General features: G+C 46.2%; 1 protein-coding gene across 2 annotated transcripts in view; it reads right to left on the bottom strand.

Annotated features, from left to right (window-relative positions):
• Positions 1-7,764, bottom strand: part of GNG4 (G protein subunit gamma 4) — a 70,880-nt gene extending 63,116 nt beyond the window's left edge. For both annotated transcript variants that reach the window (XM_082630954.1, XM_082630955.1), the window contains exon 1: positions 7,605-7,764. The gene's annotated coding sequence lies outside the window, so the exon portion shown is untranslated. The remainder of the gene's footprint in view (positions 1-7,604) is intronic.
• Between the last annotated feature and the right edge of the window lie 10,194 nt (positions 7,765-17,958).

Genomic DNA, 17,958 nt, shown 5'->3' with positions numbered 1-17,958 from the left:
GTTAAAAAAAAAAAAAAAGAAAGAAAGGAAGAAAGAAAGAGAGCAAACGCCACCACGGGGCCTGTTTCACAGCTAACACCTAACAACCAGAGGGAGCCCGAGCTAGCCTGGGGCCCTGGGCCAATCTGTGGGTGGTTTAGGTGAGTTGCCATGGTTACCGTGAAGCTGGGCCAGGGCCCAGAGCTCCTGCCTCGGGCCACCAGACCTTGGGGGTGGGTAGAGGGGGACTAGGAGGTTCGGGAAAAACATAAAACAGAGACTCACCCTTGGATAGAGACACTTCTCACGGAAGGCTAAGAAACCGTAATCCCCGACGTCAGCGACTGGTGAGAGCATCGGATCGAGTGCGCAACGTTAGGGGGACAAAGGAATCATAAACAAGAAGCAGAGCTGCAACTGCTTGAACGCAGAAAGAATGAGTCATCCAGGGAAGCGGGGTGGCGGCGGTTTGCTGTTGCTTCGCAGAGACTGGCGGGCTGAGCAGCCTCAGGGACTGCTAGGCACGGGGTCCCTTTTAAGGGACTTCAAAACATGAGAACTTGCAGTAGAAAGAGGATGCATTCTACAGAATCATTTTTGTTTTGCCCCAAACTTCCTATCTGCTCTCTGAAGCCTCCCTACTTGGTTTCCCTCGGACCCCCCCGACCCAGTGGGCAGTGTCACCCACCCCCTGGCTTCACCTGGGTACTAGCAGCTCTGGCTCTGTCTCCAGCCAGATTTCTGCTCACCTGGATGCACCTCCCAGCTCCCCCTGCCCTCCATCTCCCGCTCGCCGCTCTGACTCACCCTGCACAGCAGGCACAGGGCGCCAAGGCTGGGACCTGCTAAATCCTGCATCTGCTCAACACCTGCCCCGGATCCCCGTTCCTCCTACAAAAGACTCTTCCACATGCCACTCATGCGCCTTCACAACCGGGCTCCCATCCGCCCTCTCCACTCTCCTCACTGCACTTTCCTAACTCTGGGCCTTCACACAGGCTGGTCACTCTGGCTTAGAGAGCCCTTTCTCATTTGTCTGGATTCAAAAATGGGACTCGGGGTTTCCCTGGTGGTGCAGTGGTTGAGAGGGGACACGATGCAGGGGACACGAGTTCGTGCCCTGGTCCAGGAAGATCCCACATGCCGCGGAGCGGCTGGGCCCGTGAGCCATGGCCGCTGAGCCTGCGCGTCCGGCCACAACAGTGAGAGGCCCGCGTACCGCAAAAAAAAAAAAAAGAAAACACGCCGGAGTCCAGGCCAATGATCAACTTATTTCAGACGCTATTTACTAAAACAGATTCTAGCACAAGGAGAGGGTTTGGAGAGAAACTGGGGAGTTCAGAGGACTTTGACCCATTAGAGTATGTAGTGGGCGGGGGGTGTCACGGCTGATCACCCTCCACCCCGCCCCGTGCGGGACACACTGTGCTTTTCTCTAACCTCCTCTTAGCATTTCTGAGGACATGGAGACATGGCAGAGTGGTGGCAGTGGTCACGCTCGCGGCGATGTGGACAGACGGACGGAGCGCAGAAAGGTCTGTGGGAAACAGCCAGAAGAAGACACGATTCTACAAGATGGACCGAGTGGAGCTGAAACATCAAACCCCGCCTGCAAGGGAGATGAGGCAAAGCCACTCAGAGACAGGGACAGGGTAGTGGGGTCACCCAGGCACCCAAAGGTCTAAGTCAGCAGAAGACTCCGGTGACCCTGTCCCCGTTAGTTAAAATTCAACTGAAGAAGAGAATACGGGATGCCGATGAAAGCCGACTTATGTATCTACGCCTCACCTTGCTCCAGTAAGAATTTGGTGACTGCTATCACCGTCAGCTTCCCTGTGTCACTTCCCTTGAGGTTCAGCGCTTTGGAAATCTCAAGTTCCATCATCCCTTCCTGGCCACACAGCCCTTAAAACTTCAGAAGCCTGACTGTGTCTCTACATCCCTGCAACATTTGCTTCCCCCATATATACCATCAAACATACACTTACACACTTAAGTAATCTGTCTCCTTAACCAAGATGAGACCCTCCCTTGTCCGTGTAGTCCCACAGGTGTCAGGGGCTAAAGAAGCACCTGCAGACCAGTTGGAGACCCTGGGTTGTAAGTGAAGTCAACTGGGGCACAGAGAAAACAGATTTTTCCCAAGATTGAGGAACAGAGACTAAAAGCAAAGAGGGATTACTCACACTGGTTTAGCAGGCCGCCAGTTTTGGGCTCTAGACTTTGCTGGAAATTCTGAAGGGAATCAGAATATACCACCCCAAAATATGCCACCTTGGCATAAGGATTATTTTGAGCTGAAGGCAATTAGAAAACATCAGACACAGGAGGAATTCTCTGGCCTCCCCCTTTCTACCTAAAAGCAGGATATAAATTTCCCTTTGTGAATGTGTTTTCCCCTCCCATCACCCAGGAGGAGGAAAACAACCAGTATCCCTGGAGAAAGACACCACCGAGATGGGCCTGCACAAATAAACCTACACAAATAAAATAACCCTTATCTGCCATTAGTTTTCGCCACATACTTACCTTCCCCAAATTTACCACCCCTGGAAGCTCAAAGCCCTTTTTCTTTGTCTTGTCACTTTCCCACAACTCATGTCCCTTTGTTAAAATGGTACACACGCTCTCAAGCCTCACCGATTCTTTGGGTTTGCTCTTCTTTCCTGCGAAGGTCCTGTGCACATGCATAATAAACCTTTTCCCCTGTTAATCTGGCTCTTTTCTCTTGTTATTCTTGCCTGTCTTCAGTTTAATTCCTAGGCCCCAGGCACAGAACCTAAGAAGGTAGAGGAGAAATTTTTTTCCTCTCCTACAGTTTCCATAAAGGGTATGCATAGCAGGTACTACAGAGCAACAGGACAGATGCCTGCCCAAATTAGGCTGGAAAAACACGCCAGAGGAGGATTCCAATTCTTGGATATGCCTGGACCCTCCTACAGGTAAGGAAAGATGGGAAGGTGGAGGCCACTGTGATAGTGGGTCCCACAGATAAAAAGGGGGTCCCTCCAGGACGTGAGGGTCCTGACACCACCCACGGTCTGCCATCCCTGTCTTTGCCTCTCCAACAGCGTCCAGAACCTGAGCTACAGAGTCCAAGGGGCCATGATGGAAAATAACCTACTTGTAACAGACTGTCCTCAGCAATCCCCTACCTTGCTCTGCTTTCTACCCCCCTCAATATTCCCTTGCTCTTTCCTTCCTGTTTTCTAATTCCGTTTCTCCTACTTGGACCTTTATACTCATGTACTGTTTTGGCGAAAATCTCTCAATTTTACATATTTGTGTGATAAAACACCGGAAGGAGTAATTACAGCTGAATTCGGGTGGTGGGGCTATGGGGGCACGTGTATTTTTCACGGTAACCCTTTTAAGCTGCAGTTGTAAAAGTGTTCTAATAAGAATTTTGGAAACACTTTTAAATGTTTTCCTTCTTCCTATTGCTATCGTCCTGCCCCTCTTCCTTTGGTGGCAACCTTGGGGAGGGAGTGGCAGAGAAGGCCCCAGAGCTGCAAGTTACACAGGAGCACCAGGAGGAAGCATAGGGACGAATGAGAAAAGCAGGAAGCGCAGCTCGCACCAGTTACTGGGTGGAGGGCTACTGCTCTGTGTCGTCATTGAGTTTGATGGGGCAGAGAGGGTGCCTTGGGCCCCAGAGGGATGTTTTTTGGTTTTTGGTTTTTTTTATTAAAAAAATTTTTTTGTGTTTGTTTTTCTTAACATCTTTATTGGAGTCTAATTGCTTTACAACAGTGTGTTAGTTTCTGCTTTATAACAAAGTGAATCAGCTATACATATACATATACCCCCATATCTCCTCCCTCTTGCGTCTCCCTCCCTCCCACCCGCCCTATCCCACCCCTCTAGGTGGTCACAAAGCACCATTTCTTCTATATTCTGTCTCCTCTATCTACTTCCTCAGCCTCACAGCAGATGTCCCACTAAAGAGTCAACCCAGCTGCCCAGGGAGAAATGATTTGAGAACTCTTAGAAGTGAGAGGAATAAGTCTTCTTTGGGAAGGGAGCACAGGTGCAGTCCCTGGGGGTGGGTCTCTTCCACGCATCTCAATCGCTCGCCTCCCATTGGTATATGCGTTTCCTTGGTTAGTTAAAAAAGTCACCACCCACCACAAGCACCCTGCCAGAATACCCCTGGATAAAAAAGACACTGCGGACACTGTTGGGTTTTTTTGTTTTGCTGAAGAGAAACCTTCCAGGTACACCGGGAGGATTAAATGAGCTCATCCACGAAGGGCATCCAGGTGAAGCCTGGTCCTCCCTCCACGCCATTGCCTGCTGCTCCCTCTGCTGTCTGGTCCTCCTAGGCTGGGCCACTGGTGACTCACTTGCAGATACCTGGGAACCTCAGGGCTTCAGGGACAGAGTAGCTTCTCCACACCCAGGGCCTGTTCCAGAAGCACCATATCCTCAACACACCCCGCACTCCCCAATCTGCACAGGACCTCACTTTTTTTTAAATTAATTAATTAATTTACATTTTAATTTTGGCTGTGTTGGGTCTTTGTTGCTGCGTGCGGGCTTTCTCTAGTTGCGGCGAGCGGGGGCTACTCTTTGTTGTGGTGCGTGGGCTTCTCATTGGGTGGCTTCTCTTGTTGCGGAGCACAGGCTCTAGGTGTGCAGGCTTCAGTAGTTGTGGCACACGGGCTCAGTAGTTGTGGCTCGCGGGCTCTAGGGCGCAGGCTCAGTAGCTGTGGCGCACAGGCTTAGTTGCTCTGCAGCATGTGGGATCTTCCCGGACCAGGGCTCGAACCTGTGTCCCTGCATTGGCAGGCATATTCTTAACCACTGAGTCACCAGGGAAGTCCCAGGACCTGCCATTTCATTTGCCAAGTTCCACCAGAAAAACTGATTGCACACCAACTGCCATTTGACCTAACAAAAGCTCCTTGACAATTAAAGTGATTTGGAATGCTCCAGCTAGCTTGTTGCATGGAGCTCTTTTTAAGTACCCATTGTTTTCTCTGCAGTAATCTGTCTTCTTCCAGCAGTACTTCTTGCCTCTACTTCCTTCCCTAAATGGAAATTTCATTTGCATGTTTTCACTTCTGATCATTTTTTAAAAGATATTTGGTTTATTCTTCATGTGGCTTCAACCAGCTAGTTAAAACCTTTCAGTAGTATTATGTTAATTTCTATACTATAATTGATCTGTTTTTCTTTTCTGACACTCATTCAGCTTCTCCGATTTTCAATTAAAATTCCTTTGCTGGCTACTGTTGAAAGCATATTTGGTAGTATTTTTGGTGCATGAAAGAAGTTAAATTTCAGTTTCTGGCTTAAGAAAACTGATGAACAATTTCTCTACCTGAATAATAGTCCTCTGGAAGCCTGAATATGTCTAGAGTGGAAAAAAAAAACAAACAGGAATAATCTGCAAGATTAGATAATATTGATAGTAAGTTCTCATAAAGGTGTTCTGAGAACAAATCAGGTAATATCTTAAAGACACTGTTTCAAAATTCCATGAAGAAAAAAGGTCAATCTACTAACATGAATTGCATTATTAGGCATTCTCCCTTCTTCAACTAGCACAAAAAAACAGACAAGGTAAGAAAAATGTGACAGTGATATGTGGCTATAAATAAATGAGAGGGATTCGTCTAGTAGACTTCAGTCTTTTCTCAGTCATTTGTCTGCTTTCCTCAGCAAGGAGTAGTTATGTGGTGAGTCAGTGTGTGCGTGTGCGTGTGTGAGAGAGATGGCATTATTCACAATCACTCGTAAGCTCAACCCCATCCTCCTGAGACAGCTGCCAGGCACTAGCTTCCCTGGGAACCAGGGGGACAAGAGGACAGTGTCCAGTTCCCACCTGATGTTCCACCAATTCGAAGAACATACTGAGATTTGGAGGGCTTCAGGGACTGTCATTTTGGCTATAAAAACTGTAAGATGAATACAGGAAAAGCTTTTTCCTCGTTTCTCCACCATCAACTTGCATGAGAAACGGCAAAGGCAATTGCCCGGCCAATCATAGCACCACTGGAAATGACTCTTTTGCACTGCTTTTTTTCTCAGCTGCCCAAACATCTTCCAGAGGCTTCCTCTGAACAATTTTATGTTAAAGAGGCTGAAGGATAGGAGTCACGTGTGGGCGGAGGAGAAAACAGGAAGCCCATGGTCCTAAATAGTCATTTCAGCCTAATAACCCCATGGTGCGGCTACTCATTAACTAGCAAAGCATCACAATACACCTTACATTAACGCCTACTAGTTATGCCCAGCTATATCCAAGTCTCATCACGACTGATAATGCAGCCAACCCCACACTTCAAAAATAATCCACAGTTTACAGTGTACCGTGTCTTGTTTCTCAGGATTGAAAAAGGCTTTCCATTTATCACCTCGGCTATTCCCACAGTAGGGAACTGGGCCAGATCAGATGGCGGGTGCCTCCTTCCCCCGCAGCATGCAGAAACCAGGAAAAGGATTTCCCCAAAGGATCAAGAAGCCAGCCAAAGGGCCCGGGTCCCCTCCCTGCCTCTCTGAGGCATTTGCCACTGAATTTTCCTGTCGCACCATGAGAAGGAAGCACCACAGTGAGGACTCATGAGCAGATGATGAGACTGACACGGTTTAATGGGAAACACCAGCGCAGCCCAGCCGGCCCTGTGCCAGCCTTTTACAGTCCTGGGAGGCAACAGAGAGAGAAGAAAACAGGCGCCGGTGGGGAGCTGGGAAGAGGGTGGGAGAACCCGTGTCCAGGATCCACTTTAACACTCGATCAAACTTTACCATTTCTGCATTTCCTAACACCCTAGCTCAAGATACACAGAAATAAGTCCTCCTTGTTTTTAAATTAGGAAATATTCTCCAATCACACCTCTGTCCACCGCCCCATCCCATCCTCTTGTTTTTATTTCTAAGGTAATTTAAAAAATTAAACCTAAGCTCCCCGAATGCCGTTGGGTGCGCACGCTGCGAGCGCAGCCCATTTCAGCACCAGACTCGGGGACAGACGCCATCAGGGGGGCACAAACCGTCGCCCCTCCGTCCACTGTCGCCGCCCGAACTGTTCCCGAGGCAGGTGTCCCGGGTGCTGGGGAATAAAAAGGGCTTCTTCAGGCCCAAAGCATTTCTCCAAATAAAATGAACAACTAGCCACTCCGTCCCTCCCGTTACGGCGCTCCTCAACGGGGGACGCCCCTGCCGAGACAAGAGCGAACTGCCGTGACCTACATACGAAAAAGGGGTCTCCAGAAGCCTCCCCCGCCTCGAGCCGGAGAGATCGGGCGACCCCGACCCCCAGGAGACCCCTCAGACGTTCCGAGCTGTCTGTCCAAACCTGCGCTCGGGTTTCCCAAGGGCTCGGCGGAGGGTCCTGGCTTCGAGGAGCCCCCGCCCGCGCCGGCGCCGGGCCGCCGATGATGCCCACCTGTGCGGGCGCCGCGCAGGCCGGGTTCGCCGCGGGCGGCCAAGATGATCACAGGTATTCGTTTCGCGAGCTTCCGCTGACAGCTGCAGGAAGACGCAGGCACCAGAACCGTCTCTCCAGTTCCAGAGACCGTCCCGCCCGAGTTTCCCTTTTGTCTCTGGCTCGCCCCGAGCTCGCCGGAGCAAGGACGGTGCCTCTCGTTCCCCACCGACACGCCCCAGCCGGCACTTACCCGGGCCGAGGGCGCCGCTCACGCGCTGGCTTTGTCTCCGGAGCGGTGCTCGCGGGGGGTGGCCAAACCGAACGGCATCGCCCCTCTATCCGGGCGCAGGGCTGGGTGGGCTCCGGCTCCGGCTCGGCGCTCGGGCTCCCGCGCCTGGGCGCGGACGGGCTGGCGGTGGAAACGCGCGCTTCGCGCAGCGCGCCGCCCCCGAGGTCTCCGCGCCGCGTCACCAGCCCCGCCCCGCCCCGCCCCGTCCCGCCCCGCCCCGTGCCTCCAGGCCCGGGCAGGGGAAAGACCACGTGAGGCCGAGCGCCGGGTGCAGGTGGGCGAGCCCGTGCCCCGCTGGCGAGTGCGGTCACCCAGCTGCCGAGTACTTTGTTTGCTCGGCACCCCCCATGCCGGGCTCCAGGCGTGCGTCCGGGTCGGGCGGGTGCAGAGCGCGTGTCGCCGGCCCCCGCCTTCTCGCGTCCACTCTGGTCGCGCCCACTGCGGAGCAGGGTCTCGCTGGGCGCCCGGGAGGGGCCGGGAAATCCCGCCCGCCGCCATTGACGTCACTGGTGCGTCACCGGGGCTCCCGCACCGGGGCTCCGCGCACTCCCCGCGCCCCTAGTCTCTCATCCGCGACCCCGCGCCTCCGCCCGGCCCAGCTCTCCGCCTGGGACGCGCATCGCCCAGGGGCTGGAGGAGGGGAGATGAGGGGGGACGGTGGGGTGTTGGGGCCGTGGTCCTCGCAGGCTTCGGGGACCTCGGCCTCTGGCAACTTCATCCTTGCCAGCGGGTTAGCTACGTGGACCAACCCGGCTAGGCGCGGCCGGTTGCCATCCATCACCAAAGAATACACAGTATACCCCACCCCACCCCCAAGGGGGGCAGTGAAAGGAGAAATGCTTAATACCCGTAAAGATTCACAGGGCATTGTCTCCATTTACCGGGACGTTGCTAAGTAACGGGAAATGTAGGGATGGCCACGCCAGCCCAAGGCGTTGGGAGTGGGAGTGGGAGCGAGCCGCGAGCTCTCCTCCCGGGCTGCGACCGGGAAGGCGGGAGCACATTCCTAGTGTTCGTGGAGAGCAGAAGCTGTTTCTACGGGGAAATCCTTGGCGACTCCTCATTCCTTCTGAACCGTAAGCGTTTTGCGATGGAGATACTAAAAACCTCTCCGTTATTATAATCCTTTACCTTTAGGGAAAAACAGCTTACGCGCCGTCCATGTTACAACTCCTGGTAAAATAATACAAAATCTTTGGAATAGGGAAGCTACGTTACACTTACAGCAGTGTTAGCAAGATAGGTAGGAAAAGGAGGCCAATGTTAATTCCTTTATAGGAAAAGCAGAAAATCGTGGTTGACAATTAGGAAATATTTCTTGAAAACCTGCGTTCGCCGTCCTCATCCACCATCAGCAGCCATTCCTTGCAGTAAAGGGTACGAGGATCACTTGTTTCTGAGATCTCTGATCCCCGTTGTCTTGACATTTGCCCCAGACAAACGTGCACCTTCCGAGACTCCAAGTGTCTGATAGAATGAATGCAAATGTGGAGTTCAGAAAGCCTCACCTGGGGCTAGCAAACGTCTCACACAGGTTTTTGTCACAGCTTGGAAGTGCCCGTCTAAAACACAGAGTTCAACTATGGTAAAGTGGCTCAGCCAGTAAATACCCACTACACTGACCTTTTTTTAAAAAGTGAGATAGATATATGAGAACTGCGTTTAAAATTCAACAAATCCAAAATTGGGCTCATTATTTCCACCCCCAAATCTATTTCTCCTGTACTTCCTGACTCAGAGGCACCACTCCCCAGCTGGTTGGCTGAGTTATCCCAACTCCCATCTCAATCCCAATCAGGCAATTGTAAGGGAAATCAGTTTCCACCCTTTCAGATTCCTCACTCACTTATTTTATCTTTCTAATTCATTACAATACCCCTTAAAGTAGGATTATGTCCATTTTAAAGAGAAAGAAGAGGGTCAGTTTGAGCCCGTGGCTCCAGAGTGAATCCCTAGACCAGCAGCATCAGCTGGGAACTTGCTAGAAATGCACATTCTCAGGACCCATCCCAGCCCTACTGAATCAGAAACTCTGGGGCTGGGGCCCAGCAATTGGTGTTTTAAGCCCTCTAGGTGATTCTGATTCTGTCTATCTCTGTCCATCACCCAAGACTGCTGTGTTGACGAAAATTCAATCAACAGTCAAACTAAAGAGAAAAAAAGGGAATTTTATTCGAGCCAAACTGAGGATTATAACCCAGGAGACACACTCTCAGAAAGCTCTGAGAACTGTTCCACCTGTTAGAAGTCAGAGGCACAGTCATACACATTTTCGAGACAAAAGATTGTATATCAAAATGACATATTGATATTTTACGTAAAGTTCCCCAAGGATAATACAGTCCAGGTAAGCCCATACAAAGCAGCAAGTCACCATGACCCCCTAGCGTTGGGAAAGAAGGCTATTCTTTTACATTGATAAAATTAGAAGAAAGAGGGGGAAAAAAATGACCTGTGGCCCAGCAGGCACTCTCATCTTTGAGAAGGTCTGGTTAATGTGTAGCAAAAATGCACTCTGCACATTAGGGAGGGAGGAGGCATAAAGGGACAGAACGAGACAATTCCGTGTTTAAATTTTCTTGTCCTGCCTTAAAATGTAAATTTTATTTCATTAGCTGCAATCACCTGACACAGCTGCAGACCCTGGACACCCATTTTCCTTCCTGTGCCCCACCCCCGCCCCGGTTCTGATACCTTTGTCTGATACCGATATCACCTCTGCAGATTTCTTAGATAGGTGTTTGCATGATGTATCCTTTTCCATCCTTTTACATTTAACTTATCTGTATCTTTATTCTTAAAGTGGGGATTCTCTATTCTTGCAGACAGCATAGAGTTGGATCTTGCTTTTTTATCTTCAGCCTGCCAAACTGGGCCTTTTAATTGGAGTGTTTGGATCATTTACTTCTTATGTAATTATCATGTGGTTGGGTTTAAATCTACAGTCTTGCTCTTTGTTTTCTGTTTGTCCTATTATCGTGCGTTCCTTTTATCCCATCTCTCTCTTTTTTTAATTGAGGTATAGTTCATTTACAATATTATATTAGTTTCAGGTGTACAACATAGTGATTCAAAATTTTTATAGATTACACTCCATTTAAATTTATTATCAATATTGGCTATATTCCCTGTGCTGTACAATATATCCTTGTAGTTGATTTATTCTGTAAGTAGTAGTTTGTATCTCTTAATCCCATACCCTTATCTTGCCCCTCTCCCATTTTCTCTCCCCACTGGTAACCACTAGTTTGTTCTCTATATCTGTGAGTCTGTTTGCTTTGTTATATTCATTAACTTGTTTCATTTTTTAGATTCCACATATGTGTTAACATATAGTATTCATTTTTCTCTATCTGATTTATTTCACTAAATACCCTCCAGGTCTATACATGTTGTTACAAATGGCAAAATGTTATACTTTTTATGGTTGAGTAGTATTCCATTGTGTATATATACCACATCCTCTTTATCCATTTATCTGTTGATTGACACTTAGGTTGCTTCCATATCTTGGCTATTGTAAACAATGCTGCTGTGAACACTGGGGTGCTTGTATCTTTTCAAATTAGTGTTTTTGTTTTCTTCAGATATATGCCCAGGAGTGGGATTGCTGGATCATATGGTAGTTCTATTTTTATTTTTTTGAGGAGCCTCCATTCTGTTCTCCATAGTAGCTGCACCAATTTACATTCCCACCAATGGTGTAGGAGGGTTCCCTTTTCTCTTCACCCTCTCCAGCATTTGTTATTTGTAGACTTTTTGATGATGACCATTCTGACCGGTGTGAGATGATACCTCATTGTGGTTTTGATTTTCAGTCCTCTAATAATTAGCAGTGTTGAGCATCTTTTCATGTGCTTGTTGGCCATCTGTATGTCTTCTTTAGAGAAATGTCTATTTAGTTATTCTGCCCATTTTTTGACGGGGTTGTTTGTTGTCAATTGTATCCCAATAAAACTGGAAAAAAATAAAAATAAATCACATAAAATCTAAATTCTTAAAATTTCAGATATTGTGTGCTTATCTCTAGAAGTTGCATTTTGTTTTTCGAATCTTCTGTTTTTTCTCATTGGATTTGTTTTTCTTTAAATCCTTGAGCATATTGAGCATATTTATAATAGCTATTTTATTATGCTTCTCTGTGAATTCCATTCTTTCTTTTCTTGGTCTCTTTCTTTGAGATAAGTTTTCTACTGTTTTGGGCCACATTTTCTTATTTCTTCCTATATCTAGTAATTTTTAAATTAGATGCTAGACATTGTAAATATATGTTGTTGTGTGCCTAGATTTTGTTGACTTAAAGAGTAGGGACTTTGTCCTGGCAGGCAGTTAAGTTCCTTATGGATCAGTTTGATCATTTGGATACTTATTTTAAAGGACTTTAGCCTTTATTCTAGGACTAGTTTAGCCTTCCTACTATGGTATGACTCTTCTGAGGTCTCAACTGGGTGCCTGTATGTTCAATGAACTCTTCCTCTCTGATTGGTTGGAACTCAAATGTATCCCAACCCCCCCGGGAGCTCTGGGAATTGTTCAGCTTACAGCTCCTTGGACATTCTTTCCTCAGACCTAGGGCATTTTATCTTCTGTACAAATGACAGCATTCAGCCAGAGCCTCCAGGGCCTCCACAACCAGGAACCTAGTTCTCTTTGTCTGGGCAGCAACCTTCTGATGGAACTCTGTGCCACAAATTCCAGTTTCTCAGCCTCCCCAAACTCTAATCTCTGATCCTCATCTCAAGATGTATTCTTGTGTATTCTTCTTAGAATCCCCTTTTGCACCTTGGTTTGTAAGTGCCCCCAGGCAGAAAGCTGAGGCAATGACAGGATTCACTTAGGTTGCAGCCTCTTTCTCAGGGATTGCGGACCTGTGCTGCCTGTTTTTCACTGTTTGAAAATCCTTGTTTCACATAGTATCTCCAGTTGGCAATTGTTTATCATGGAAGGGTGAGTCTGATCCCAGTTTCCCCAGAGTGGATAGGAGCAGGAGTTCTTGGCCCATCTTTCTGGTTTTATTTTCCCTCATCCCCTCACTTTTACCTTCTGTCCCTGACACACTGACTGCTTCTACTTCCTGCTTTCTTACACCCTTGAGTCTCGGCAACACTGGTTTCCTTCTACCCTGGCCCAAATCTAGTAAATTTCTGTTTTCTTCAAGATTCGGCTAAGTCAATAATATCTTTGGGAAACCTGACCTGTTTGCTTCCCCACTTTCCATTTTAGTCGGTCTGATCTATAAAACCTCTATTATAAAATGTACTAAATCGTATCAAAATAAAAAAAACCATACCTCTTTCCACTATACTATGAGTTCTTTAAGAGCCCATCTTATAAATATTTGTGTCTGGTATGTTGCAGAGGCTTAAGAAATGTTAAATGGGACCCCATGTTTAATGGGACATCAAGAAAAAACATGTGCTTATTAATCTGCTTAATTTTAAATATTTTTAAGGATTTGGCAAAGGCGGTTTGGTGTATGACTGGCCCCTCTTAGGAGGAAAATTACAAAAAGCCTTGCCGTTTGAACATTTTTCCTGGATAAAATGTTTTCAAGGATCAGTGATAGAGTGATAAATAAAGACTGCAAAATATTGTCTGATATGGAGTGATCTGTTGTACAAAGAAGACACAAGGATTACCAGATTGAAAGAGACTGATTGCTTCTGGCACAATTCATCTCTGAGTGATAACCAATTTTTTTGGTCTTAAACAGGGGTCTAAATGAGCCTTTTTTGGTGCATCTGTAAGGAGCTATTGTGATCCCTGAATGGACACGTGTACACAACTCTGTCATTCTTATCCTATTTTTATATTTGTGTAATAATTATCCTGAGATAAACATGGATCTACTGAAACAGAGGACAAGAATGAGGGTAAGAGACTCTTTGGGGCAAGTCAAATAAGTTCACTGCAAGGTAGGGAGTTTCTTAGCAAAGAAGAAACTTAGGAAAGTGTGTAAGTGAAGATAACCCAAATGTGGGCTTCAGGTTCTGTAAAAAGACATTATCCAAAGATAAGGAAAGGTAACCTAGGATTTAGTTGTTTCTTTTGAATTAGAACGTTTTCTTAAAAACAAGCAAAGAAACAAACAAATGAGACATACTGTATCTGTCCACCCACCCATCCACTTACCCATTCACCCACCACACCATTCCTCCATCCCTCCATCCATCCTTCTTTCCCAGTATATACCTAACCTACCCTATTCTAATGATGCTGTAAATTGCTCAAAACATTAAAAAATTCCTCTTTCAGAATTACCTGCAGAATCACACACTTTTTTTTATACCTTGTAATTGTACTTTGTTTTTGACTAAAACAGTTATCAAATATTTTATTTATCAGATTCAGTTCAGAATGACTTTTGGATGTTTTCAAAACTCATATATGTTCATAAGAGAAAGATTTCTCAACACTGAATATATTCAAAACAATCAATTGTAATAACTGAAAGATTTAAAATTCAGGAAAATGCAGTAGGAAAGAGACCACCAGTCTAACATAAAGCAGTGGGGAAGAGGATGGCTCACTAACTGAGCACTGGTATAAAGCACATGTATCTAACGCAGCTGAACTGAAGTTGCAATGATGCAAATGATGCCTGTACTGAGGACCAAAGAACGATGCTTGTGTATAAAGATGCACAGGCTAGAAAGGTGTGGAAGACACCTGTTCTTTCAGTCTCAACTACAGGCTGAGAGGCATCAGACCTCACAACTGTGTTCTCCAGACCACCATCAAATATAAAGCAGATGTGTAATTCTTATCTAACTAGGAGTACACAAGTTGATTTTACTTAGTTGTAATAAAACTGTATGTACAATATTACCTGTAGAAAGCACATAATGAAATTAGCTAAGTAACCATTTGTGTTTAGGTCATATCAACAAGTATGAAAATTACAGTTTAGTTTTTTCCTAAAATCTCAGAAAAGATGGTCTTTTATCTTAATGCTTGAAACAGAATTCTAATGATTTTTAAGGCTCTTTTAATAAATTAAGATCTGAGAATGAACGAATGACTTATTGTGATCAGGCTTCAGAAAATTTGGTAAGACCAGTTTAATTTACTTTGGAAATCAGCCAAACTTTGCCACAAAACACGCTCTTCTAAACTCATCTCTCATTGACTTTGGTCATGAGAGAAAAAAGCTCAGCACTTGAGCAAGAATACTGCAGCCCAGACTCAAATGATATTCTAGTCACTTTGGCCTCAAAGGACACATTGTATTATTTAGTTTCTCTCAAATAGCTGAGTTGCAACCCAGCATCCCCAAAGTGGCAGGATGTATTTTTCTGTTCAGCTCATATAACACAATAAAATTAGTAGTACCTCCTTCCCAACTCAGTGTACAGTCAAGTGTGTATATTTTGTATTGACAAATGTAGCTGCTTTTTATTTTTATTTTTTTGCAGCTGCTTTTTAAATCGTGGAGTTTAAAATTGGACATAACCTGGGGGGAAAAGCTGATAAATACCGTGTGTGTTGCTACTTTTTGTGTGATACTCCAAAATACCAGTTTGTGCTGAACCTAAAACCTCTTTTGTTTCCCTTTGACCTCAATCTGGAATTGTTATTTCAAATGGCAATTCTTTGTTTTGTTTTATCCCCCATCTTCCCTCCCCATCCCAACTGCTCCTGCAAGGTTTTTTGTTTTTTTTTTCCTCGGTACGCGGGCCTCTCACTGTGGTGGCCTCTCCCGTTGCGGAGCACAGGCTCCGGATGTGCAGGCTCAGCGGCCATGGCTCAGGGGGCCCAGCCGCTCTGCGGCATGTGGGATCTTCTCAGACTGGGACACGAACCCGTGTCCCCTGCATTGGCAGGCGAACTCTCAACCACTGCACCACCAGGGAAGCCTGCTCCTGCAAGGTTTTAAGCCTGTTAACATTTTGAAATGCTTTGGCTTCATAGTATATAGAGTGTTACCCTGAGGAATATATTGAAAAATAACAGAGCTGACCAAGGATTGGACAGGTTGGAAATAAATGGGGATATTTTGCCCCCAATTTGGGACAAACTGGAAATAGTTGAAGGATAATCAGCAAAGTAAGGGTAACATGGATAATTCAAAACCTCCAGTAGTTTCAATCTCCAAATGTTAAGCTATTGAATTTCTTTCCTCCCTACTGACTTTTCTAAATATTGCCTTGTAACCCTTCCTTAACTTTTGGCAATTTTATTATAATGTATCTTGGTGTGGGTTCCTTTGGGTTCATTTTATTTGGAACTCTCTGGGCCTTCTGGATCTGGACTTCTGTTTTCTTCCCCAGGTCACAGAAGTTTTCAGCCATTATTTCTCCAAATAAGTCTTTTACCCACCGGTGTCTCTCTTCTCCTTCTGGGATCCCTATGATGTAAATATTGGTCTGCTTAATGCTTTCCCACAAGTCCCTTGAGCTCTCTTTACTCTTTTTCATTCTTTTTTTTCTTTTAGCGGCTCTGATTAGATGAGTTCCACTGCCCTTCCTGTCTTTGATTCACTGATCCTTTCTTGTACTTCATCTAGTCTGTTGTTGAACCCCTTTATTATAGTTTTCAGTTCAGTTATTATATTCTTCAGCTCTGTGATTACTGTTTTGTACTTTCTGATATTTTCTTTCTCTTTTTTTGTTGAAATTCTCACTTGTTCAAGCGTTGCTCGTGTCAACAACAACAAAAAATCAATAGTCAATCTCAGAAAAAAACGGAAAATTTTTTGCAAGCCAAACTGCAGATCGTAATCTGGGAGACAGTCTCTCAGAGAGCTCTGAGAACTGTTCCAAAGTGGTGGAGGGTCGGGGAGCTTCAGTACATATGTGATTTTGGTGAAGGGTGCATGAAACCAAGCACACGCCTCAGTAGAAGCTTGCTGCTAGCCATGAGGAACAGACATCTTAGTTAATGGTTTTAGTACTTTTCTAAGTACGGAAAGATACAAGAATCCAGGTTCATACAAAATTTCTCCCGAAAATATCTATCATAGGGCCAGTTCTGTCAGTTTTCCCAGAGCACAGAGTGCCTCATCCTGATCTTCACCCTGAACTCCTTTCAAGGTGTATTGTAGGTCAATGACTGCAGTGGCTAATGGCTTGATTCTCGTAGAAATTGATGGTAAGCAATATTCTTTATTTTACAGTCCCTTCCCTTTTTTTTTTTTGAGGTACGCAGGCCTCTCACTGTTGTGGCCTCTCCCGTTGTGGAGCACAGGCTCCGGACGCGCAGGCTCAGCGGCCATGGCTCACAGGCCCAGCCGCTCCGGGGCACGAACCCGTGTCCCCTGCATCGGCAGGCGGACTCCCAACCACTGCGCCACCAGGGAAGCCCGTCCCTTCCCTTTTGGTCTTAATTTTGGCCAAGGTTTGGGAGGCATTTCATGACCAGTGTGTTCCACGGTGCTTGGGATGCTCATTCCCAGGTCAGGCAAGGATTTTGTTGATAGGCCACTTCCTGTGCTATTACTGGACTAGGCTCTGTTAACAGTAGCCAGAAGCCTCTGGACCAGCTGTCTCACTATTCTGTTATGGGCCAGGAAATCATTCCCTCTTGTTGCTTCTTCCCATACCTAGAGTACACTGTTACAATCAGTGCTCTTATAGAAGTATACATCTGGTCAATTGTTGCAAGTTGCTTAATCATCATTAACTTTATCTGAGGCTCAGTCACACATTTGGTAATGCAAGAAACAATAAGCGTGTAAACTAGGCAGAACACAAGTAATATAGCTAGTGACATTAATGAGATCATAAGTAAATAATTAAGCTAAGAACTTCCATTAGGTGCAGCCCAGTATCTCTCCACAATCATCTGACCAGTCTGTCTGCACCAATCACTATCTTTAAGGGAAATGATAAATTATACATAAAGTTCACCAAAGATGTCTGCACGTAAAAGGTGAGTGGTGGGTCACTGTGACCGCTTACAGGATTGAGAAACGAACGTTATCTTCTAAGGAGTTACGTGGCTGGTGCCAGAAGGAGGTCATGGGGGAGGCCTGGGTAACACATAATGCAGATGCACAATGCACTCTGGGGGTGGGGGGCGGGGAGGAAGCCCAAACGGGCAGAGAAATCGTTTTATGTTTAAATTTTTCTTGTCTTGCCTTAAAATGTGAATTTTTATTTCATCAGCGCATTGTTCTCCTGCCCTTGGTGTCTTTATGGCTATTTTCAGGTGAGACACTTACCTCTGTTTCATCAAGGTATTTTGCTGAGGTTTTATCTTGTTCTTTTGTTTGGAGCGTCTTCCTGTTTCTTCATTTTCCTGGACTCCCTGTGCTGGTTTCTGTGCATCAGATAAAACAGCCACTTCTCCCAGTCCTGAAGGAGCAGATGTGTAG

The sequence above is a fragment of the Mesoplodon mirus genome (assembly GCF_964341445.2).
Source record: "Mesoplodon mirus genome assembly, chromosome: 2".
Lineage (NCBI taxonomy): Eukaryota > Metazoa > Chordata > Mammalia > Artiodactyla > Ziphiidae > Mesoplodon > Mesoplodon mirus.
The sequence above is the reverse complement of the archived record's forward strand: the minus strand, read 5'-3'. Positions and strand labels throughout refer to the sequence as shown.